At 36.4% G+C, this 26,973-nt stretch overlaps 1 protein-coding gene across 1 annotated transcript in view; it reads left to right on the forward strand.

Moving 5' to 3' along the window:
* The first annotated feature begins 1,617 nt into the window (after positions 1-1,617).
* The window catches only part of SLCO1A2 (solute carrier organic anion transporter family member 1A2), an 85,317-nt gene continuing 59,961 nt past the window's right edge, over positions 1,618-26,973 (forward strand). Inside the window, exons 1-5 of the mRNA XM_046677689.1 lie at positions 1,618-1,743; positions 8,844-8,965; positions 11,645-11,741; positions 11,938-12,063; positions 13,142-13,242. The gene's annotated coding sequence lies outside the window, so the exon portion shown is untranslated. The remainder of the gene's footprint in view (positions 1,744-8,843; positions 8,966-11,644; positions 11,742-11,937; positions 12,064-13,141; positions 13,243-26,973) is intronic.

A 26,973-nucleotide genomic window follows, 5' to 3' on the forward strand; every position in this document is an offset into this window, starting at 1 on the left:
AGTAATTCCTTAATATCATTAAATCATTCAGCGTTCACATTTTCCAATTGTCTAGAAAAAATTTTTAATTAGTTTGCTGGAATCAGGATCTAAATATGATTACATTTGGTTGGTCTCTCTCCTATGTCTCTTTTAATATGTAACTTTTCCTTCTTCTTCTTACTATTGATCTATTAAAAAGAAATGTGGTCATTTATCGTGTAGAGTTCCCCACATCCTGGATTTTGCTGATGACATACATGTGGTATCATTTAATGCGTTCCTTTCTCACTTGTATTTCCTCTATACTGGTAGTTTGGTCTACAGCCTTGATCCAATTCAATTTCCATTATTTTGGTAAGAATGCGTCGTATGTGAGACTGCGTATTTCCTATTGCATTGCATTGGGGGCCACATAATATCTGGTTGAATCTCATTTATGACGTTATGATTGATAAGTGAGATCAGATGTTGTCAGCCAGACTGTCTATTCTGAGTTCTCCATCAGCCCTTCACTTACTAGTTTAGCAACCATTGGTGATAATGGCCTAGAATCACTGTTTTAGTACAGGTTGCACGATAGTAATAGTCTAATTCTATCATTCCTTCTACATTTGTTAGTGAAATTCTTCAATAAAGAAGAACACACCTCATTAACCATTTTGTTAACTTGAGGTACAATTTTAAAGGAAAGGCAAGATATATGCTTTATTTTTTTTCCCTCATTTACCAGCTTTCAGAATACGGTAATGAACTGATTCCCTAGATCCTCAGAAATGACCAAAGAGTTCTTTTTTTTGGTCTCATTGTGAACCCATGTGTTTCAGCATATGTGTGTTCTGATCTCCTTTGTCTTTTTGGTGTTCAACTCCCATAATGGAAGCCTTGTACACTGTTGGTGGGAATGTAAATTGATACATCCACTATGGAATAGTATGGAAGTACCTCAAGAAATTAAATAGAACTACCATATGACCCAGCAATTCCACTTCTGGGCGTATATCCAAGGGAAACAAAATCATTACCTTGAAGAGATATCTGTACTCTCCTGTCTATTGTAGCATTATTCACAATAGCCAAGGTATGGAAGCAACATAAGTGTCTGTTGATGGATGAATGGATCAAGAAAATGTGATATAGATATACAATGAAGTATTATTTGGCCTTAAAAAATAGGGAAATCCTGCCATTTGCAACAACATGGATGAAGCTGGAGGGCATTATGCTCAGTGAAATAAGCCAGGAAGAGAAAGACAAATACTGCATGAAATCATTTATATGTGAAATCTAAAAAAAAAAATCAAATATATAGAAACAAAGTAGAATGGTGGTTGCCAGGGGCTGGAGTGTAGGGGAAATAGGGAGAGGTTGGTAATAGGGTACGAACTTTCGATGAATAAGGTCTGAGGATCTAATGTAAAACATGATGACTATAGTTGATAACGTTGTATTATATAATTGAAATTTGCTCAGATAGTAGAACTTATGTGATCTTCCGCTCCCCCCCAAAAAAGAGAAAGTTATTATGTGAGGTGATGGATGTATTAATTAACTTGATGGTAGAAATCTTTTCACGATGTATATGTAGATCAAATCATCATGTTGTACACTTTACATGTCTAACAATTTTGTCAATTACTTCCATAAAGCTGAAAACAAAGCTCATAAAGAATTATCCCAGGTTGTACCAACAAGCATCTCTTCGAGGTGGCTTCTGTGCCCTTTGACATTACCTCAGCACTTCACTAGCTTCATTGCTTTCTGGTGAGTGTGCATATTTTTATGACTACATTAACTTTGTTCACTACAGAACCAAGTAGTATGCTATAATTATATTTCCTTTCTTCTAGTTAACATTTGCCTCATTATTTTAATTATTTAGTTTTAGATTTGCAAATCATCTCAAAGAATAGTAAAATCACTCTTCATATGGTAATATTTCAGTTTGATTTCCAATTTCCCTTCTCTCTGCCTAGTCCCACTGAGGTCTTTCTCCTACAGCCTCTGTCCTCCTACTCCTTTCTGGACTGGTTTCTTTCTGGGATTGCTGCAAGCTGTTCCCTCCTTTCACTGTCATCCTGAGAAATACTCTCACCACTCTTCTGTTTTGAATGTCTTGTTTTAGCTTCCTTGATTTACACTCTTATTTCGATGGAACATATCTTGCAGTAGCTGTCTGAGAATGGGGACATGAAAGACTGAGATGTTTATTTTTGAAAATATCTTTATTTTAATCTCATACTTGGTTAAAAATGTATCTAGATATATAGTTGTAAACTAATAATTTTTTTTCATAATTATAAAGACATTACTTCATTGCATTCTAACCACTAGTGCAGCAGTAAAGAAAAACAATTTCTGATGCATTGTGTATGACTTTTAAAAATCTCTCTTTGGAGCCCTTGGGATCTTTTCTTTATTCCTGATGTATGAGATTTCATGCTGATGTGTTTTGATGTGAGTTTTTTTCATTTGTTGAGCTGGAAACAATATGCCTTTTAATACATAAACTTGTGTCCTTTAGTTCAGGAAATGTTTGTGCATTACTTCTTGATAATTTTCTCCCCTCCATTTTCTCTGCTTTCCTTTGCAAAAGGCCTTTGAGAATTAGATTAATCTTATATTTATTTTTATCCTCACTGGTTTTCCATGTCTTTAAGTTTTTTTTCTTGGAAATATCTTAAACTTAATCTATTAACTCTTCCATTAAAAAATTAACTTTGACAATCAGGTATTTTTAACTTTTAAGATCTCTGCTTTCTGATTGTCCTCTTTGTAGCATCCTGGTTTTGCCTCATGGATGCAATATCTGTCCTTATCTGAGAGAATACTATAAAGCTTTCTCTTTCTTTTTAAAATTCTCTCTCCTTTGTTGTCTCTATTCCTTCAGGTTCATTTTTGTTTGTTTTGGCCTTTGTATTTCTTGTTGGAGCTTTCTTTAAGTATCTGATGATCCTTAGCAATCCATTTATTTATTTTTACATTGTGGTTGTGTTACAATTTTATTAAGGTACTATTGAAATTAAATAAACTGCACATATTTAAAGTAGACAATCTGATTGTTTTTCACATATGTATACAGCCCTGAAACCATCAGCACAACCAAGGTAATAGAAATGTCCATCTTCCAAAAAGTTTCATTTTGCATTGTTGTAATTTCTCCCTTGCTACTCCCCATCTCCCGCTCCCTTACCCCCTCCTCGGGCAACCACCGAAGTGCTTTTTGTTGCTGTAGGTTTGTTTGCATTTTCTAGAATTTTATATAAATGGAATCATATAGAATGCACTCTTTGGTGTTTTTTCATTCAGGATAATGATTTTGTGATTTACCTGCGTTCTAGATCAATAGTTCTTTCCTTTTTATTGCTGGGGAGTAGTTCGTTGTGTGACTATACCAAAATGTGTTTAGCCATTCACCTATTAATGGACTTTTGGGTAGTTTCCACTTTGAGGCTATTACAATTAAACCTGCTACAAATATTATACACAAGTCTTTGGGTTGACAAATGTTGTTCTTCCTTCTTGCTTAAATATGTAGGAGAGCGCTAGGAAGTCCAGTAATTTCTATCAGTGAGATGCTACAAAGCTGACTGGAGGCTCCATGTGTGGACACGGCTTGCCAACTGGTGGGTTTCACTGTAAGGTTAGGGGGTAGGACCTAGGTCATTGACTTGAGAGACTCTCAATTTGTGGTCTTTTTTCTCTTGTGGCTTCAGTCTTTCCAAAGAAAAATTCTCTGATATTTTCCTCAAGGAGTGAACATTCATGGTTGACAGTAAGTCGAGTTTAGAATCAAGAAGGATTAGAATGTAACCAGTTTTTCCTGTTTTTAGTTTGGTGTTTCAGTTCTTCCCTTTGTGGCAATTGGTTTCCACAGATCCAGGATCTATCTGGTTTCACTTGTCCAGATATTAAATTGCTGTTGGAGTAAGGGAAGATGGTTACCCGGATGCTTGGAGGGAAGTACAGGCAGGTTTCTCTTAAAGTTTATATAGGACTATACATGTATAAAAATCCTAAGCTCTAAGTCTTATCAGCCCTTGCTTCTGAATTATCTGGGGTCTAAAACTCCCTAGACTTTTACAGGCACTGTGGAGCAATTCGGCTTCCTTCTTGTTAATGTGCTCTTAGCGTTGTGGAGACTGAAAAGTAAGTCATTACCTCTCCTCAGTCTTTTTTTCTGTCTTCCAAATATGCATGGCTATCTTCAGCCTGTAATTGTTTTTTTTCTCATTCTCTTTGTCCCTCTCTATTCACACACTTTTTATTTCTTTACTGCCATTTTAATATTGCCATGGTTAAGTGAAGTGTAATGTTACATGTTAATTCCTTCGGGAAGTATCCTGTCGCTTTGGTAGGTATTTGGGATTCTGTTCCAACAAGATTTGCTTTTTACTTTCTTTTAAAATTTTTCAATATTGTTCATTTCCTATTCATAGACTTCATACTTTAGAGTTAATTTTTGATTATAAAATTTTAGAAATAAATCAAAAGTTGGAAAATGTGAACTAGTGATAAAGAAAATACAAGATATAAAATTGTCCACATACAAAATATTTGCATATAAAATAGAACACATAGAAATAGTAATAGCTTTTGTGTTGGAGTACTAGGTTGTGGCTGACTTTTCTGTAAGCATTTTTTATGTTGCTACATAGTTTTAAAAATATCTTGTTAATGGATTGCCACACATAGCATGGTTCTAATATTTTCAGAGGGGAAAATTGTGTTTTTACATCTGTGCGACATGGTATCAAATAATAGTTTTTCTATTCTACTCCACCATGAAGAGTTAAGTAGGATTATTTTCTATGCAAAAAGCTACAAATTAGCAACCTGGGTGACTTCTCCAACACACAGTTTCACGTCTTTGTATCACAGAATCACTTTGCAGGAAAACCGTCTAGAACTGCCATTGTTTTCACCACAAATAGTCATTCTTCCCTATCATCCTTTAAAACGTAGCACCAGAATGTTTAAGTCCCTAAAGTGAAAAATGCCTTTCCAACACCCTCTTTACAACTACTCTTGACAGATTCAAAACCTGTGAGTAATATTTTGAAGAGAAAGGAGCCGACCCCCCACCCCGCCCACTGAAGTCCAGGGGAGTGTCAGCAATTCCTTCCCTCTTAGAACTTCATTCTACTTTTATGCTTTTGTGGGGAGTTCAGCATTTAATGGTTTGCATCTTCATATTTTAAGAGTTTCTCAAGAAACAATCCTAACAAAGAACATGTGTTCTTTCTATATTGTTTTAATATTTTGAAAAATGATGCATTTTTAAGGACTTCTAAGATCCCGTTACCTAAAACATGTGGATTAGGTGCTTTTGAAAGGCCTAAGTCCCCCCAATCAAACAAAAAAAGCACACACAAAAATGAATGATAATCTCTGACTTAGAAGAGACTGTAAGGAAAATTTAATTTACTCTCCTTTAATGTTTGAATTATTCTTTGAATATATGTGGAGCATCCACTGGGTACTAAACCCCTAAGTATACTCTAGTTGGGGATTTGGGCAACTAAACAGAAAATTACAACGATGTTTTGATCGTGTTGGAAAAAACTACCACAAACTGACTGATTTAAACAACAGAAATTCATTGACTCCCTGTTCTAGAGTCTGAAAGTCTGAGACAAGATGTCGGCAGGATTGGTTCATTCTGAGGGCTGTTCCATGCCTCTCCCCAGCTTTTGGTGGTTTGCTGGCAATCTTTGGTGTTCCTTGGCTTATAGAAGCATCTGTTCAGTTCTCCAAGAAAAAATCGTCGACCAAGAATCCTGAACCTAGCAAACTATCTAAAATATAAGGGTAAAAGAAAATGTTTCAGACTCCTATCACGGTCCTCATTTCCACGTGGCGTTCTCTCTGTGTGCGTGTCCCTTTGTCCAAATTTCCCCTTTTTATTAAGACACCATATCGTATTAGGGTCCCAAACTCCCTCAGTACTACTTCATCTTAACTAATTAGATCTTCAATGATGCTGTTTGCAAACATGGTTACATTGTGAGGTACTGTTAGAAGTTCAACATATGAATTTTGGGGGATACAATTCAACCCATAACAGTTATTTTTTAGAAATTCTATGATTTTTGTTTGTTTTAAATTCCCTCCTATAACTCAATAGGTTTGTTTTAAAACCTTTCTCAGGGTAGGAGTTTCTTTCATTGTTTTGTGGTTAAACAATGTTTTCTTTATTATTTCCACTTTGACTTTATTAAATTTTTCCTGACCTAATACATGATCAATTTTAGTAAGCGTTCTATAAGCACTTGAAAAAAAGCCATATTTTCTAATTCGGGTACAAAAATTCAATATACATATGTCCATGTCATTAACGTTATTGGAAATGTTATTTAAGCCTTCAAATCTGTTTTTTTTTCCCTTTTCTTCTTGCTATGTTTGGACTGAGAGGAGAATGAAAATCCTATTACTTGAGTGTTTCTACCTATTTACCTTTGCATCTCCTGCATTTTCTGCTTTATGAAATTGCCTCACTCACTGGGTGCATGGAAACGTGTAACACTTATATCTTCACTGTGAATTGTTCCCTTTAGTACCTCTAAAGTACCTTTCTATCTTCTCCAATGCTTTTTGCTCTGAATTCTACCTCGTCGGATATTATGATCATAACTCCTGCTTTTTCTTTCTTTCTCTTTTCTTTTTCGTATCGACTGTGCATGTAATTGCCTATTCTTTTATTTTATTCTTTCTGAATAACTTTGTACTTCGTGTGTCTCTTACACACAGCATAAAGTTGGGATTTGTTTTGTAAGTTATCTGAAAAACTCTTCCTTTTAGTAGGTAAATTAAGCCCATGTATTTCTTGATATAATAGATATGTTTGGGCTTAGTTTTGTCATATTAATAGTAACATTCATTCTATAATGCTTAATATTATGATACTTTGCCCCAAGCATTTTATGTATATTATCTCATTTAATCCTTATACAAATCCTCATTTTTTAATAATGATGGAACCGAGGTACAGAGAGGATAGTAACACACCCAAGGTCACAGAGGGAGTAGTGGTAGAGCTGAGATCCAAATTTAGTCTGGTTCCTGAATGCTTTCTCTTATCTACTACGTTACACAGCCTCTCAATTTTGTGCCTTCCATACTACTTCTGAGTAATTTCCCCAAATCTCTTTTCCAGTTTACTAATTATCTCTTTTACCTGTATCTGATATGCTGTTACCTATTCAATGAGTTTTTAATATCAAAGATTAAGTTGTTTTAGTTCTCAATACTTCTTGGTCAATTTAAAAATAATCCATGTTTTACGTCTTTAATCATCTTGTACGTGGTCAGTTAATACTGTGTATCTGATAATTTCAGCATATGAATTTCCTTGGAAATTTAATTGCTATTTTTGTTTCTGACAACTCTCGGTTGTGATGGCTTGATTTGTGTTCATAAGATCATATGTTCTTGAACTCAGTCTGTGGGAATCCTAACAACCCATATTGGGGATATTCCCTTAGAGAGGACATGGTTGTGTCTGTCACTATCCAGAATTTACCAACATCTGAGATCACTTTCTATGGAGGGTCCAGGGTATTAGAGGAGACCCACATTAGCTCCCCGATCTTGAGACAGATACAAAGCTTAGGACTTCAAGATCTCAGGACTTCTATCAGTATTTGTTCTATTTGTTCCCAGGGCAACTCTCTTTCATGTACTGCTTCCTCATGGCTCACTGCTCAGATTTCAGTTCATTGCCTTCCCCCTCACATTTTGAGGTTTCCTTTCCTTCTTGTGAGCTTAGCCATGCCTTAATAAATATGTTCATCTTAATTTATCCAGGGTCTAGCTGTCTTTTAGTGGGAGTACAACTTCATTCTACAGCAGCAGAACTGTGTGTTCATATTCTAAAGACTTCTGAGCTATAGAGCCAAATTCCCCTCTAGAAAGGTTGTGCTAATCTGCACTCCTTTTGAAGTGTATTAGTCTATCTGTTTATCCTTAAATTTGCCAACATAGAATATTATTTAGAAATAAATACCCTTGAGTCATATGATAAAGGAAAGTAGCATCTTTCTGTTAACTTGAATTTTTTTTGATTACTAGTGAAGTTTAAAATTTTAAAGTGTGTTTTTAAGCAATTTATTTTTTAGTTATCTGGAAATATGGATTTGGATATCAGGATTGGTCTGACCTAGAGATGTGGATAATTTTAGACATGGGTTATATAATCCAAAAAGAGCATGGACAACAAGAATAAAGACAAACTATATCTTGGGAGACATCAAAATTTACGAGTCATATGCAGGAATAGGAGCCAGCCAAAAAGATGAAAGTGCTCAAACATGACTTACCGTGAGACAAAAGTAATGTCAGAAGTTGAGTTCAGGGAAAGTTCCAAGAAGGAAAGCTTGGTATGAATGTCACATGATACAGATAAATCACACAGGATGAAGACTAAAAAATTGAAATTGGAAGTCAGCAAGTAAAAGTTTACTGATGACTATAGGTGGGATGCTTTCAGTACGTGGTAAGGACAGCAGTAAATATAATGGGATAGTGTAACAGTTCTGAAATGTTACTGATAGAGATCAACGGATTTTATATTGAGAATCAAGGATACTTTTAAGACTATGATGGGAAAAATGGGCATTTTTTTTCTTGAAAATGTGCACTTGAACATACATTCTAAATTTTTAGCACAATATCGAGACATTCATGTTTCCTTTGACAACCTTCTTTTTTATGGATTCACCTACTGTAGCCTCATTGAAGAGGTTTGATCATACAGGGAAGGAGAAAGACAGACCAATAGCTTCAGGAGAGGTTAGGGTTAGGTTAAGATAATGGGAAAAATACCTGGCACTTACTAACATGTTCTATAAACGTTGATTTTCCAGCAGAAGAGGAGAGTTTGGTGAGACAGGAGAGAGAAAAGATTGTTGTTGGCATAATGTCCCCAAAGAACTGGGAGGCAATGCGATCCTGAGTGTAGTGGAGAGGTCAGTTTTCTAGGAAGGAGGTAAGTGGAGATTAGAAATGTATGTTTATTCAGAATCTGCTTTGTGTCAGGCATTGTGTTAGAAAATTTTTGTACAATATCTCACTCAATCTTCAAACAACCTTGTGAAGTAGGAAATGTTGACTTTTACAGATGAGCATTTGAATGTTTCAAGAGTATATAACTTTTCAAATTCATGTTAGAAAGTGACAAGGAGAAGAGTCTAACCTCCATATGTCACACACCAAAGCTGCCACATGACTGGAACAGCTATGCAGAAGTTAAGGAATTAATTCTTTTAACTAAGGTTAGAGTTTGAGGGGAGGTAAATTTGGGACATCTGAGTCTCTATTTTCATTGTCAAATGGCAGAAAATGATCAATGGAGCATGGCCTTCTCCTCTCTACTGACTTGTCAGTAATGTCCCTTCGTTACCTGAAGAGGCAGCACACAGATTTGCAGCCACACACTTGGCCCCGTGCCCTGCCCTCCTCTAGGTCTGACAGCATGGGAAGCTGAGATTGGACCAATCCTCTGGGAAGAGCCAAATTGTCCACAGGAGATTTTCAAATATGAGCTAAGTGAAAAGAGAGAACAAAAAGAACATAATCAAGTCCATCAGAGCAATCACATCTTATCTCCTACCAAAGCAAGCAAGCTTTGATTTTACTGTTGGTTTTTTCTCCTGAGCACCATCCAGAAAGTACTGAAAGAGCCCGTGAACTTTCCGTGTTGTAAAAGCCTTAGGACTAACCCTTTTTCCCTCGACACAATATTTCTCTTCATCTTGGTTCAGAAGATCTTTAGCTCTTTGAAATATTATTTATATTTTTTTGTTTTGTTTTATATTTAGGAACCCTTTAGAATAATATTACTTCCTGTTGTTTATATATGAGTTTTATTGCAGTTTGATCTAATGATAAGTAACTTCCAACCTAAGTAGATACGTGATAAAATTAACTGGCTCCAAATAGTTATTTCTTATAGTTATGAGTACTGTGATTGGATCTAATTAGATAGATGAATTTGAAGTGATAATGTGTATAGTCAAAAGGACTCTGATTAGGATCTGATTATTTAAACAGATCTTATAACGATTTAAGAGGAATACCCTGTGATTATGTTGTAGCCCCGCTCAGAGAAGTTACATGTAATTAAAGTTGAAATCTAGCTATTTTACATCCATCCTTAAAAAGTTTAATAGCTTATGCCAAAAATTCCTTTAAAGATTAGTGGTTTTACTTTAAGTGTAAATTGATTGGTTGACAAAATTGCCAAGCTCACTGAGATATTTTTGCCTACATCCCCCCATACTCCTCCACCCCGACGGAAAAGGTTAACCAACCAAAGAACCAACCAAACATGTTAGAGCAACAGGGAAAGAGTACTTTTATTTTAATACATTTTAGCATAAATGGATTGAAAATATTTATTGCATTATGCTTTTGGCTGTGGGTAGAAGAGTCAACGCTTACGTATTCTGAACAAATATTCTGAGTTTCAGAGGCCCATAGCAACAAAATTCTCTCTATAAATAACAGATGACAGGCAAAAAGGAGTGTTTATATGTGGCAGCCTTGAAGGACTCATTGATGATGACTTGTGTTTTTGGACACACCCACACTCACCCATAGTAGCATCCTTAATAGGAAGATCCTATTGTTCAATCCTAAATGTTCAATTTAGAGATTCTCTCAGTCCGATGACCTTATTGAAATCAGGCGAAGGCAGAGAAATAGAGTAATGATCCAGTTACTGGGAAAATAGAACAGGATTAATTGGATTTTACTAACTATGGAGTTGGAGTCAATAGACTAAAGCCCCTTAGGGCTTTTAATTGCTTGAATCTGTTAAAATTTTCTCTACTTGCTACCATCCGCCCCTCCTGGTCTTTCTTCTCTTTGCATTTCCAAAGGTAAGTTCAGTTCGAAAGATGTAGGTCTTGACTGAGGTACTTGGTGAGGTGAAATTCTAACCTGTTAATTTGTGAAATGAAACAGCAGACCTTCCTCTTTTAAGGTTATCTTTAAATGCAAAGGGAGGAAAGAGCAGGCGGTGGATGGTAGTAATTAGACAAATTCTAAGAGGCTTCAGCCATTAAAAGCCCCAAGGGATTTTAGTCTTCTAGCTCCATATGTGACAACGTGGATGAACCTGGGGGCCATCACGCTATGTGAAATAAGCCAGTCACAGAATGACAAATACCACATGATTTCACTTATGCAAGGTACAAAAATAGTTAAACTTATAGAAACAGGATAGAATGGTGGTTGCCAGGGACTGGGAGGAGGGAGAAATGAAGAGCTGCTGATCCACGGGTATAAAGTTCCAGTTATACAAGATGAGTAAGTCCCAGAGATCTGCTGCACAACATTGTGCTTATTATAGTTAACAATACTGCATTGTGTACTTAGAAATTTAAGAGGGTAGATCTCATGTTAAGTGTTCTTACGAAAAAAAAAAAAAGAGAAGAAATAAAAGTAAAATGTGCAGTGCTAAAAGCAAGACAAAACAAAACAAAACACCCCAGCAGACCTTTCAAAGTAGTGAGAGTTAAGAGGCTGACGCAATGGGAGGTCTAACATTTTCCATAAGAATAGGGGTATCGGGAGGCATCTTGAATCCTCTCAATCTGTCCTTCAGAGTTTGTCCCAAGATTTTGTTTAGATCGCTAACTGTCAAGCCTTCTTTGAAACCCAGGAGAAAACCTTCTAAGGCCAGTTTCAAATCAGTACAAACGAAGACCCCAAGGCCCAGGGGATGTTGATGGGTTTACATGGCGTGCGTCTGACCTCAGGTATTTGGGGGCATGGTAAAGCTTTGTGTTGGTGCACTTCGTAGACTCCCGTGATCACTCGTTCCTTCCCAAGCTTTTACAATTTTGCTAGTAATGTTTATAAGTATTGTAACATATTTTCAAAAAAATGCTAGATACCACATGTGTGATGCTCATGGAGATCATTTGAACTCTCCTGAGTGGGATTTTTCTTTAGCAGGTTTGACGTTGGCCCAGGAATATGTTGCAGGTGGTCCACAGACCACACTTTGAGAAATTGAACTAATCAAACAAGACAACTTGCTCTTTGTTCCCGATACACCTTGAACTTTGTGACCTCCAGGTTTGTGCCTCTCATGTTATGGAACACATTTGCCATGTCATGCAGTTGTTGATGTGTCTTATCTGTTGGCATCTAAACTGCTTGAAAGTGAGGGCTACTACTTGCCAACTTCTCATTTACCCAATGCCTCTTAGCAGAGTGCCTCATACACATTTAGGCACCTTGTTCTTACAGTGTGATGGTTAAGAGCTATGGCTTCGGAGGCTGACAAATTTGGGTTGGAATCCAGCTTGTGTGACCTTGGGCAAATTAATCTCTCAAAATCTCTTTTATAACACTGGATAACAACAGTTATCTTGTACAATTATGCAATAATTAAATGACAACGCGTATAAAACATCTTACACAGTGTCTGGAACATCATAAGGTAGCAATTTTATGAGGAAAAATTTTCAATTACCCTGTATATGCTCATTAAAGAAACATAGAAAATATAGGTAAGCAAAAATATTGAAATAAAAACCAAGCTAATCTCATCCCCTAGAGAAAATAAAACATAACATTTTGATGAATATCCTCCCAACATTGATTTTTAATCTACATATATGTCTGCATATAGATTTAAAGTGACATCATACAATTCAGACCATTTTTGTAACATGCCTTTTGTTGTTTAAGAACATGCTATGAATACTTTTTCATGCCAATAATAACCTTGTAATTTTAAACACCACATTTTATCCTATTTCATATGTATAAAATAAACAATCCCCTATTGTTGCACATTCTGCTTTTCTCTGTAGTGTTTTTTTTTTTTTTGTATTTTACTGAAACAAAGCTGTGGTGAATATTCCTTTGTACATTATTCTGTATATAATTAATTTTTGCTTAAGTCAATCTTTTTAGAAGTGAAGTTGTCAGGTCAAGGACTTTACATTTTTGAAGATTTGATACCTACTGCTAAATTGTCATTGTAATGTTGTATCATTTATGCTTTCATCATCAATGAATGAAAGATCTTTGCCAATGTTGAGTGTTATAATAGAGAAACCTGTGATGACTTGAAATAGTAACTCATTTGCGTTTTAAAATTCACTCTCAATTCAGCAAAGACTAATGGGCGTCTTTTCTGTTCCAGGCACTGAATTGGGTCATGGTGGGAAGGGGAAGATGACTCAGAAGTGAGCAAGACAGATTGGGTTCCTGCTTTGATGGAGCTTGAAGTCTAGCAGGCTTAAGGTGTGAATGATATGACGTCACTTTAGATCGACATTAAACACATGGCAATTAAAGGTGTGATAACATAGGACATATCTAAAGCAGTTTTAATTTAGGCCAGGGTGTTAGATCAGATCTGAAGTGACACTTACAAATGAGCAGCAGTTAGCGGAGCTAGGAAGGGAAGGCGGTGTAGGACAGCATGGAAGTAAGAGCTTTCCAGACTGGCCAATGCTTGAGGAACTGAAAAAATATACCATGGCTGTGCATGGACTACAGCGGGATGATTGAAGACGATATGTGAGAGTTAGCTGGGGGACAGATCACATAAGGCCTTGGAAGGCATGTTAAGATTGAGGACTTTATTTTAAAGATAGGATTTTTCCTGTTGTAAGAGATAATTCTAATCGTACTTTGGGAATGGATTACCAGAAAACAAGGCGTCACATGGGGAGACAGGGTGGAAAGCAGCAGTGTGGAACAGGGTGGCTTGAGGAAGGTGTTATTCAGAACTCTTTGGTCACAAGTAACCAAACCAGCTTTATGCAAAAGGGAGAATTTGTTGACTCGTAACCAAAAGATTAAAAGTAAAAGTTTTATCCGGGCCTTAGGGACAACGGAAACCCAAAACTTCTTCCATGTGGCTAAAAACAAGGCCAGAGGTAGCTCTTATAATGTAAATCTTACTATTTCAGCATCCAGAAAGGGGCAGACTCATATTTTTAATGAGTTAAAAAAACTAATAGAGGAGCTGGCCCAGTGGTATAGTGGTTAAGTTCGCACACTGGGCTTTGGTGGCCCAGGCTTCACTGGTTCAGATCCCTGGCGGGGACATACACAGTGCTCATCAAACCATTCGGTGGCAGTATCCTATATACAAAATAGAGGAAGGTCGGCACAGATGTTAGCTCAGGGACAATCTTCCTCACACACGCACACAAATAAATAAAATTTATTAATTAAAAAATACTAAGTGGGCTCTTAATAACAGAAAGAAGTGGAAAGGGTGCCAGAAATTCAAAACAATGAATGTCCATTACAGAGTAGGGACAAGTGAATGGATTCAGCAGAAATGGAGTCAAATCAATAGGACTCAGCAATTCATTGCGTATGGGAAATGAGAGGGAGAATGGAATCTAGGATGACTCCAAAATTGCTGGTTCAGATAGTTTTGTACAGATGTTTGAAATGTTTACAAAATATCCAAGTCGACACATTCAGAGGACAACCGGATAAAAGAGTCTGATGTTTGGGTCTTTATAGATGATGATGGGGACAATAGGAATAGGTAAGACTCTACAGGGATAGCATGGAGAAGGGAAGAGCAATAACAGAGCCTTGAAAATTGCCAGCATTTAGGGAGTGGGCAGAAGAAGAGCATCTGAAGAGACGAAGGAGGAGCAGATAAAGAGGAAGGAAATCCATGGAAGATAGTATGATTATTAATATAAATGGACAAATTGAATTGATATTAAACTCAAGTGATAAAAATGTCTTCTGGCTTTGGTCTCTTGTGGTTGATAAATGACTCAAAGTACAGTAAGGGTAGGAGTGAGGGATGATACAGAATGTCGTGTCACGAAGCCAAGGGGAGAGAATATTTTTTTTAAAAAAGGAATGGGGAGTGCTCCTCAGTGTCCAATATTGTTAAGAGGTGAAGAAAAAGAAGACTAAAAGGTAGACATCGAAGGAGGCCAGCTCAGTGGCTTAGCGGTTAAGTTCGTGCCCTCCTCTTTGGTGGCCCAGGGTTTGCTGGTTTGGATCCTGGGCATGGACCTATGCACCACTTATCAAGCCATGCTGTGGCAGGCGTCCTACATATAAAACATAGGAAGATGGGCACAGTTGTTAGCTCAGGGCCAATCTTCCTCAGGAAAAGAGGAGGATTGGCAATGGATGTTAGCTCAGGGCTAATCTTCGTCACTGAAAGAAAAAAAAAGTAGACATTAAATCTAGCAACACTGAGTTCACTGGAGACCCTGATGAAGGATTTTAGTGCAGTAGTTTGGCTGGAAGCCAAAGTGGTTGAGAAATGAAATGAACAAATAAAGATAGTGATTACAGAAGATTTGTTGAAAAACTTCTTAGAAGTTTACCTTTTGAAAAATACAGTAATTAACTTCTATTTATTCTTTTGTGAATGTCTTTCTATTTTTTGTCTGTGTTTCTATTGATGGCATATCTTTCTTATTGATAGGAAAGTGCTATTTATATAAGGCTATGCATAGATGGTTCAGGTGTTCACAGATTCTTATTTGCTATTAATAACCTTAATTTTTTTCTTTATTGCTGTTCTAAATTTTAACTTCTCAATGTAGGTATTTTGCATCTAGTTTTATGTTTAGAAAGCCCTTTTCCTTCATCATAGCATATAAATAGTCACAAAAATTTTCTTCTAGAACTTTTTTTGAATTTTGTTTGGGTTATGGAATAAAGTGGGAATTTACTTTTTTTCTTATGGTAATCAACTATCTCAAAGGAAAGTAATAATAATAAATAATTTAGTTGAAGTGATAATAAAAATAAAGGGACAAAAGACTCATGTGGCTTGATCATTCGTGGCTTGACACAAAACTCAATGAGCATTGGGCCTGAGGATGGGGGACAATACACGTAAATACCTGTTTATTCTGACAGTCTGAAGACATGCTACAGTAAAGTGAGACCAGTCATTCATTTAGTCATATTTGATTTGGTTGAGATCTCTTGTATCCACATTATTGTACTACCTAATGGTATGTATGCCATACACATTTGAAACTCAACACCAAGTAGGAATCGCGAGTGTAAAAATAAGGTAAAACCATAGTCCTGGGCCACAGGGAAACTTAAATATTGTTGAGACATATGCACGTGAAGCAATAAATGTGCCTGATCAGCTAAGATACATGCTAATTGTGAAGTACAGACAATTGTTTGCAAGTGGAGTTAGAAAAGCTGATGAAATGGTCTGAGTCTACCCCTTCATTCCAATGCCCAGGGCACTCTTTGTGCCCTGTAAGTACCAAAAGAAATTGTGTTTGGCCAGGTAGATCAACTTAGGCTAATTTACGTACCATTGACAATGAAGTTTTAAGCAAGTTTTCTTTAAAGTTGTTTCACTTTCAACAATCAGTTTCTTTGCAATTCAAGTTTCCGAAAGAATGACAACTCCTCTGTATCTTGACACTCTTCATCTTTCAAAATGATAGTCTTGACAGATGTGCTATAAAAGTCGCTTTCTTCCTGTGGTTTGAAATAAGTCTGAACTTAGGATCATTCATGTTACTAAGAGCTTCCCACAAGGAAGGAAAGGAAACGTTGTAGTTTATGTAGGTGGATTTACATCGGCAATTACTGCAAAATACAATGAACCTACTATTAATGACACAATGGCGTGTGTATGGCTTGCTAGCTCATTTGGTTTCCAGATAAAGTGCGTTGGAAAACATGGAGGGTTCTTTCATAGTGCAGGAGAGCAGATAGCCTTGGTAATATCTTTGCAAATTCAGGATATACAGTATTTGATGATGTTGGAGTTTGGGTCTCACAACTGGCCAAATTCCAGTCAAAGGGAGGTTGCTTCGGAATCTATAACTAGGTATTTATCACAGCTGGGAAGGTGGCTATGCCTTATGGCTTTTGCTGAAGCAAGGATAGAAGAGAGCCATTGTTCCACATATGTTTTCTTTTGGGGATCGTATCTTCTTAATATAAAATTACAGAATTACAGAGTTGGCAGTTATGGCTTGATTTGACTGTATATGCTACCTGTGCAAATTCTTTTCAACACGACAATCCATCCTCAGTCTACATCCTGTGCTCAGCAAAAATGTATCTGTATTTGACTGCTTTTCAATACCTACAACTCTCTCATCACAATTCTATGGAAGGAGGTGAATTCTTCAAAGATCAAGGCACTGAAAGCCATTTGTGGAATAGCCTATTTCTAAATTTCCTAGTTTACCAAAAATATTGTTTTAAGTATTAATCTGCATTAATCTATTAAATGGTTCCGTATATGGTTTCCCATAACCATAGTTTCTTAGCTATATTAAGGGAATATGAATATTTTCTTCTTGACTACTTTTAAGAACCTGCTGAAGAACACTGTGTGAATATATTCTTCATAAATGAATTCTTCCTAATTGTATTTTTCATGAATATATTTTTCACAAATAAGAATATATTCAATGAATTTATTCATCTTTATTATGCTTATAATATTCCCTTATTAGAATTTGTTCTTAATATATTTATATTCTAGAATATATTAAAACGAGTTTATTAGAAAATAGTCGTAAAAAGGCCAAATAAGCCTAGGACTCAGCTTTGACAAGTTGAATCTTCCTTAAAATGTATTTAATGAGAATATATGTATATTTAAAAACAATATTCCTTATAAAACAGTTCAATAAATTTGGAAATTTGGTAAATTTGGCAAGTCTGTTGTTTGGTAAATTGACATCACAGGAGACCTCAGGTTTACTTCTATTAGTTCATTTACTTAAAAAAGCATCATTTGTGATTGTCTTTCAAGACTTGGAATGGAGACATATATTTTAGTTCTATACCTTTCATCCAGTCTTGTGTGGTTGGCTCTATAATGATACAGCAAAAGCTAACTTAAAATTAATTACAATTCTTAACATGATGCTTATTAATCCATTCTCACAAATGATAATGATTCTGAACTTTTCGGGAACAGCTATTTACCTAAAATGAATGAGCAGAGTTGTTATTGTCCATGCCCAAAGGAAAAAAAATGCTGTGGTCCTGCCTGCAGATAAAACTATAACTTGTTTTTGGTTCTAAAACTTTAGAATAGTCTAGACTATTCTCAGTCTCTAGGCTGCTACGTCTACATCATACGCATTGATCTACAGACCTACAAGCCTTAGTTTTCCTATTGCAAGGAGAAAGTGGATTCCATCTGAATATGCCACCTTCAAACACAGTTGGCCTTGATTTTCTGAGATTTAGGTGAAGAAGGAACTGAATTTGGACCATGAAAAGTCAGTCTTAGGAAATCCTGCCACTGTACTTAACAAAACCAAACACAGAACAAAAGCGGATTCAAACCAAAACAAAGCTTCAAATAATGGAAGACTGAAAATTAACCTGCTTCTTTGAATGTGTTGCCACGGCTTTTAGGTTTTTTGTGATAATGAGAAGTGCCACTTACCCACTGTCTCCTATGGAATGATTACTTTGTGTTTATATGAATATGGATTAGGAAAATTGTTCTGCACATGTGAACTAGGGATTTTGAAGAAAGAAATTCTATTTTCACTACTGATTTTACCAAGAAAAAACAGAAGCAGTATCTCAGTGAGTTATTAAAGAAATAAGAGCTAGTGTTTACATACATCCGAATTCGGTGTATAGAAAGACTCACTCTAAATCTAAAATCTCGAACCGCTGCTTTTCCTTTAAAAAAGAAAATCTTATTTGTATATAACTTGATGAGTCAAATGTATTATTAATTTTTCATAGGGTAGGACTTTAATTAATATGTTCATTTCCTCTTATCTTCCTCTTACGCATATAATTTTCTGCTACATTCATTCAGATAAGTTAAAGCCTAATATAAAGGGTCTTAAAAAGTCTTCCAAACCAAATATATTTGCTTCTTTGGCTTCTTGTGTGCTAAAATTCCTGACATGTGAGCCAGTGCTTTTAACTAAAAAGCTCTAACAAAGGACCCTATTAAAATATGTATTTCTGCCTGGGAGGAGCACATTAAATTCAAAATTAAAAGGCAGTAATATATTAGTACGAATTTGTTAACTAGATTAGCTTCGTTGAAACTAGAAAATAATGGAACCAGGGCATGGAACACTGTAGAAAGTGAGTTAGGTGGAGCATGATAATTTAGGCCTCTGGGTGGCCAAGTATGGGCTACACTGAGAGTTTGTGGCATGGTGGATAAGGAGAAGGGGTATTCTTTGGATTATGTCTTCTCTCAGGCTTCTTATAATGCCAAATGTTATGGCTCTCATTCTAGAGGTTCTGAAAGGTAGCACATATAACTGTTTAACCTCTAATATCAATGCTACATGCAAATGGTCACTCAATAAATGAGATTTATCTAATTTTTGAAGATACACAAATTCACTTATGAAGGTGCCAGATTTCACTGCTCAGCATTAATTTTTATCAGATTTAAAGGACATTATCCAGCAGATGAAAGGAAAGAAGTTTGACCCAGATTCTTCTTTTGAGTTTTCTTCAGCCAATACTCACACCTTATATGTAAGAACTGGTATGTATGTAGACAGAGTAAGTGGCCACTTAATGGATGTGATCTGAAAGGTACTGCAAAATTTTGTGCGATTCTGTCCTATGTCCCTGCCACTGAAAATATCGCTGTCAAATCTTCTCTCTTGCATGAGATAACGAAGCTGAAGCCTTCCTCCTGTGTTTTACAAACATGTGCATTTTTTCTGGGAAGGAGGGACAGGATAAGTTATCCCTGAATCAGAATGATGTCTTAGGTTAGCTGGTGTTACATTGGAAATTAGCAAAACGAGGCCTTCGAGGGGCATGTCTGAAGAGTTAGGAGAAAGGGAGAAGAGAAAAGGGGGCTGAAAATATATTTTCATAGAAGTTTGTCTTTGATTTAGCCTTATAGATTAAGGAGAGAAAAATAAACGACAAGGACAATTTCACTCAAGATGACAGTGTCTATCATGCAGGTGTGGATGCACCTGTGTGCTAATCAGTGTATGTAGGTGTGTTAGCCTAATTGGTGGCGAGTGGGGCAACTTTATAGGCTATCAGCTATGTCTATTGACCAAGTATTTCACTATGCATAAGGCAATCTGATAGTGGCTGATAGAATATTAGGCAATCTACACATGTTTATGGAGGCTCTTTGACATATGAGAATACATTTTAACAGGAACTCTTCAATATCTTATTATGAAGGAGTGTAGGAAATTTTAACCTTTTGAGAGTAATATTTTGGAATTAATTTACTTAAAATCCCATTGGACAGGTAGCCAATGGGAGGGCCTATGTTGGTAGGGCCATTGATATTGTAAACAAAAAGTTCGTCAGTAAGTTACATCTAATAGCTATTCTGCTAACCAAGAAACTTTTGCCATTGTATGATGAATTTGAAAACAGACATATTTCCACAAGTTCAGAATTATGACCTGGTAAGTAATGAAAGTAAAATGTTATCTAGTTGCATAAGCCAGTGATTGATGAATCATAATTAATGACCTTTTGCAAAAAACTTAAGAAAAATGAAGTCTTTGAGCTACAGTCAACGTCCATCACATTTCTTTCTTTAAGTTGTATTAATCAAAGCCCTTTGTGTAACATAACTAATTTGCGAGCAACTCAGATGATTGGATAAACTCAAAAGGATCGCAATTTATATTTTAAGACATGTACCTATCTTAAATGATAATATCATTAAGCTTTAACTAATTTGACATAATACTTTGCCTACTCAGGATATTGATGTCAATTCTGTGCAGTCCCAGGTAAATGTAAAATTGGCAATTATCTATTAACTTAAGATGCAGAGGTCTAGTTTGAATATTTCAGAAGTATTTTTTAATTTTAATTTTTATTCGGCTTTCTCTGTAGTTAAACAGTAGTTTATCTGTGTGTGTATATTTAAATTTCTTTTTTTTTAAATTGAGGTAACATTGGTTTATAACAGTGTATGAATTTCAAGTATACATCATTATATTTCGATCTTCCTCCCTCCATTGTAACCACCATAGATTGTAGTAACCATAGATTGTAACCACCAATCTAATCTCTGTATCTATGTGTTTGTCATTGTTTTTATCTTCTATTTATGAATGAGATCATATGGTACTTGACTTTCTCCCTCTGACTTATTTCGCTGAGCATAATACCGTCAAGTTCCATCCATGTTGTCACAAATGGCAAGATTTTATCTTTGCTTAATGCTGAGTAGTATTCCATTGTGTATATATACCACATCTTCTTTCTCCATTCATCCCTTGATGAATACAGGTTGTTTCCAAGTTTTGGCTATCGTGAATAATGGTGCAATGAACATAGGGGTGCATATATCTTCATGCGTTTGTGTTTTCCTGTTTTTTGGATAAATATCCAGCAGTGGAATAGCTGGATCATATGGTATTTCTATTCTTAACTTTTTGAGGAATCTCCATACTGTTTTCCATAGCAGCTGCACCAGTTTACATTCCCACCAGCAGTGTATGAGAGTTCCCTTTTCTCCACAACCTCTCTAATACTTGTTATTTCTTGTCTTCTTAATTGTAGTCATTCTGATGGGTGTGAGGTGATATCTCATTGTAGTTTTGATTTGCATTTCCCTAATAATTAGTGATGGTGAATATCTTTTCATGTGCCTGTTGGCCATCTGTATATCTTCTTTTGAGAAATGTCTTTTCAGATCTTTTGCCCACTTTTAACTGGGTTGTTTGTTTCTTTATCATTGAGCTGTACGAGTTCTTTATATATTTTGGATATTAACCCCTTATCTGATATATGGTTTGCAAATATCTTTTCCTAATTGTTGTGTTGTCTTTTCGTTTTGCTGATGCTTTTCTTTGCTGTGCAGAAGCTTTTTAGTTTGATGTAGTCCCATTTGTTTATTTTCTCTTCTGTTTCCCTTTCCTGGTGAGACAGTATTCGAAAAGATTCTGCTCAGACCAATGTTGAAGAGCATAGTGCCAATATTTTCTTCTAGAAGTTTTATAGTTTCAGGTCTTACATTTATGTATTTAATCCATTTTGAGTTAATTTTTACGTATGATGTAAGATAATGGTCTACTTTCATTCTTTTGCATGTGGCTGTCCAGTTTTCCTAACACCATTTATTGAAGAGACTTTCCTTTCTCCATTGTGTATTCTTGGCTCTTTTGTTGGAAATTAGCTGTCCATAGATGTGTGGGTTTATTTCTAGGCTCTCAGTTCTGTTCCATTGATGTATTTATCTGTTTTTTTTGTTAGTACCATGCTGTTTTAATTACTATAGCTTTGTAGTATATATTGTAGTATATTTTGAAATCAGGGAGTGTGATACCTCCAGCTTTGTTCTTTTTTCTCAGGATTCCTTTGGCTGTTCAGAGTCTTTTAATGTTCTATGTAAATTTAAGAATTCTTTATTCTATTTCTGTGAAAAATAGTGTTGGAACTTTGATAGAGATTGCATTGAATCTGTAGGTTGCTTTAGGAAGTATGGACATTTTAGCTATTTTAATTCTTCCATTCCAAGAGAATGGAATATTTTTCTATTTGAATCTTCTTCAATTTCTTTCAACAATGTTTTATAGTTTTCAGGGTACAGGTCTTTTACCTTTTTGGCTAAATTTATTCTTAGGTATTTTATTCTTTTTGTTGTGATTATAAATGGGATTGTATTCTTAATTTTTCTTTCTGCTACTTCATTGTTAGTGTATAGAAACACAACTAATTTTGTATGTTGATTTTGTTTCCTGCAACTTTACTGTGTTCATTTATTCTTTCTTTTTTTTTTTTTTAAAGATTGGCACCTGAGCTAACAACTGTTACCAATCTTTTTTTTTTCTGCTTTATTTCCCCAAACCCCCCCAAACTTGGTTGTATATCTTAGTTGCAGGTCTTTCTAGTTGTGGGATGTGGGACGCTGCCTCAACGTGACCTGACGAGCAGAGCCATGTCCAGAACCCTGGGCCGCTGCAGTGGAGCCCGTGAACTTAACCACTCGGCCACAGAGCTGGCCCCTCATTTATTATTTTTAATATTTTTTTGTGGATTCTTTAGGGTTTTCTATATATAAAATCATGTCATCTGCAAATAGTGACCATTTTACTTCTTCCTTTCAAATTTGGATCCCTTTTATTTCTTTTTCTTGCCTAATTGCTTGGTTAGGACTTCCAATACCGTGTTAAATAAGAGCGGCAAAAGTGAGCATCCTTCTCTGGTTCCTATCCTTAAAGGGGTAGCTTTCAAGTTTTCATCATTGAATATGATATTGGCTATGGGTTTGTTATACATGGACTTTATTATGTTGAAGTACTTTCCTTCTATACCCATTTTATCCAGAGGTTTTTTTTTTTTATCATAAATGGATGCTGTATCTTTTTGAATGCTTTCTCCACATCTATTGAGATGATCATGTGATTTTTATTCTTCATTTTGTTAATGTGGTGTATCACACTGATTGATTTGTAGATGTTAAACCATCCCTGCATTGCTGGAATAAATCCCACTTGATCATGGTGTATGATCTTTCTAATGTACTGTTGTATTTGATATGCTAGTATTTGTTGAGGATTTGTGCATCTATGTTCATCAGTGATATTGGCCTGTTATTTTCTTTTATTATGTTATCTTTGTCTGGTTTTGGTATCAGGGTAATGTTGGCCTCACAGAGTGAGTTAGGAAGTTTCCCTTCCTCTTTGGTTTTTTGGAAGAGTTTGAGAAGGATAGGTAGTAAGTCTTCCTTGAATGTTTGGTAGAATTCATCAGAGAAGCTGTCTGGTTCTGGACTTTTGTTTCTGGTCCTGGATTTTTTGTTTTTGATTACTGTTTTAATTTCCTTACTGGTGATTGATCAATTCAAATTCTCTGCTTCTTCTTGATTCAGTTCTGGAAGGTTGCATGATTCTAAGAATTTATCTATTTCTTCTAGATTATCCAATTTGTTGGTGTATAGACTTTTGTAGTATTGTCTTATAATCCTTTGTATTTCTGAAGTGTCCATTGTAATTTCTCCTCTTTCGTTTCTGATTTTATATATTTGAGCCTTCTTTCTTTTTTTCTTGGTGAGTTCAGCTAAAAGTTTGTCAATTTTATTTATCTTTTAAAAGAACCAACTCTTAGTTTCATTGACGTTTTTCTATTTTTTTTAGTCTCTATTTTATTTATTTTTGTTCTGATTTTTTAATTTCCTTCCTTCAATTGATTTTTGGCTTGTTGGTTCTTTTTCTGGTTCCTTTAGGTGCACTGTTAGATTGTTTATTTGAGATTTTTCATGTTCCTTTTGGTAGGCCTGCTTAGTATCGTTTTTGCTATATCCCATAAACTTTGGCATGTCATAGTTTCATTTACATTTGTCTCCAGGTATTTTTTTATTTCTTTGCAGAACCAATACTTGGTCAGTAGTATTTTGTTTAATCTCCACATATTTATGGCTTTTCCATTTTTCTTCTTGCAGTCAAGTTTTAGTTTCATACTGCTGTGGTCAGATAAGATGCTTGGTATTATTTCAATCTTCTTAAATTTATTGAGACTTGTTTTGTGGCCTAATATGTGATCTATCCTGGAGAATGTTCCATATGCATTCGAAAAGAATGTGTATTCTAAGGTTTTTGGATGGAATGTTAACCTCTTATGATGGTTATCCATTACCCTCTTGCCATGGAAATAGATAATTTTAGTACTTTTGTCTTTTGACCTTCATATTAGCTTCATAGGTAGTTGATCTGCTACCTGTACTGTTTATTTGCATTTACCAGTGATTTTTTTCCCTTGATAATTTTCTTATTCCTATTTGTGGTCTTTTCTTTTCCATTTAAATAAGTCCCTTTAACATTTCTTGTATGGCCAGTTTATTGGTGATATACTCCTTTAGTTTTTGCTTGTCTGGAAAACTCTTTATCTCACTTTCCATTCTGAATGATAACCTTGCCAGGTAGAGTATTCTTGAGGGTAGGTTTTTTTCCTTTCAAGACTTTGAATATATTGTGCCGCTCCTTTCTAGCCTGTAAGATTTCTGCTGAGAAGTCAGCTTATAGCCTTATGGGGTTTCCCTTGTATGTAACCTGTTGCCTTTCTCTTACAGCTTTTAGGATTCTCTCTGGATATTTAATTCTTGACATTTTTAATATGACGTTTCTTGGTGTGAGCCTCTTTGGGTTCATCTTGTTTGGTGCTCTCTGTGCTTTTTGTACCTGTGTGTCTGTTTCCTTCCTTAGGTTAGGAAAATTTTCAGGTTATTTCTTCAAATAGATTTTCTGCCCCTTTGTCTCTCTTCTCCTTCTGGGACACCTACAATATGGATGTTAGCATACTTGACATTGTCCCAGAGGTCCCTTAGACTGTCCTTGTTCTTTTAAAATCCTTTTTCTTCTTTCTGGTCAGCTTGGGTGATTTTCAGTGAGCATCCTTATGATTATTAGTTTGTACTTTTTATCAAGTAGATTGTTTATCTTTTTTTCATTTAGTTCTTTTTCTGAGGATTTGTCCTGTTCCCTTATTTGGGACAGAGTCCATTATTGTCTCTTTTTGCCTATTTCTCTCTGCTTAAATCTATGTATTAGGTAGATCAGCTACATCTCCTGATCTTGGTGATGTGGCTTATGTAAGCAATGCACTTCCTTCTTATCACTAGTTCCAAATATTCCAGGAGTGTCACCTGTGTGGGCTACATGTGCCTTTCTGTTTTGGTGGGGTTGCTCTTGCTGCAGGTTCAGAGGTAGGCTAGGCTATCCCCCTTGTCAGCTGGATGTAACACTCAGCTGCATGCAGCTGCTATGGTCACTTTAGTCACTTTGTTGGGCAGGAGGAGTCCTAGCACAATTGGCTGCAAGGTCTAATAGCACACACCTGCTGCTGTTTTGCTGCTAAGTGAGTTAGGCTCCCAGCATGGCTGGTTGTTAGGCTCAGAGGCTCACAATTGCTGTAGGCCTTAGTCCTGCAAGGCTATTGTCAGCTCTCTCAGGAGTGCAGCTGGGTAGGGCTGGCTCCCAGTGTGGCAGCACATAATCGTTTCAGGTTTTGGAAGGTGAGGCAGATCCCCTATGTAGCCGTTTGAGAAGGCCAGTGGCACAAATCAGCTGCAGCCAACAAGCCCCGCCACCCACAGACTACACACCTGGTCAATGCAGTCCTGCCCTGTGTGCACGCCCCTCTTCACTGAAGCTGCAGACATCCCACACATCCCACCTACATTGTCCTACAAGTTCCCTGTGGGCTTCCTGGTGGGTGGAGCCAGTCCCTAGGGCAGGCTGCCTGCCCCAGCTGAGCTGGATTGAATCAGTGCTCTAGTGGGTGGGGCAAACCTCTCTGCTGGCCAGGGGAAGACCTCCAATGGTGTCTGCCAGCGTCGGTGTTAGCACACCTGTACTAGGTCACCATAATGGCTGCCACCAGCTTCTCAGTCCCTGGGGAGGTGGGCCCAGTCACCTCCCGCCTCTCTGAGATGTGCTCAGAGCTTATCAAGTGAATCTCCTTTGCCAAAGAATGATGCACATTTCTTTCTGGTTATTTGTGTTGGTTTCCAGAATGGGTGAATTTGTGTATGGGTCCGTTAAGAGCAGGCTTTTCTTTCTCTTATGTTCAATAGCCTTTCTGGAGATAGTCCACATTGGTTTTAATAGCCAGCAAAGCCAGGTATTAGGACATTCCCCATTGGTTTCAGTTTCCCCATCTGGAAAATAATGTAATCATCCAACTCATCCCTGTATTTTTGCACACAAAGGAAACATCAGGTTAGAAACATCAGGAGAGGAGAGGGTGAGAAAAAGACCAAAAGGAGAAGGAATTGTTAATCATTTAGTCTCACTCATTACCAATTGCCCACCTTAAGGTTCTGACCCCGTCTCTTGTGCCCACGTGAAAATTCAGACCTTCTTAAAGGACCCCTGCTTATTTCATGCTAGACCTTTGCTCTTTTACTCTCTTCTCCTCTCACTCTGCCTAAACTCTACTTTTCAAGTTCAGCTTGAGTGCTGTCTAATTCACAAAACCTTCTCTGATTTCCCTAAGTTGGAAGTAAACTTTTTCTCCCTTAATAATAGTAATCAATATTTATTGGGTACTTTCTATGCTCCA

Source organism: Equus quagga, chromosome 1, assembly GCF_021613505.1.
Source record: "Equus quagga isolate Etosha38 chromosome 1, UCLA_HA_Equagga_1.0, whole genome shotgun sequence".
NCBI classification, from domain to species: Eukaryota; Metazoa; Chordata; class Mammalia; order Perissodactyla; family Equidae; genus Equus; species Equus quagga.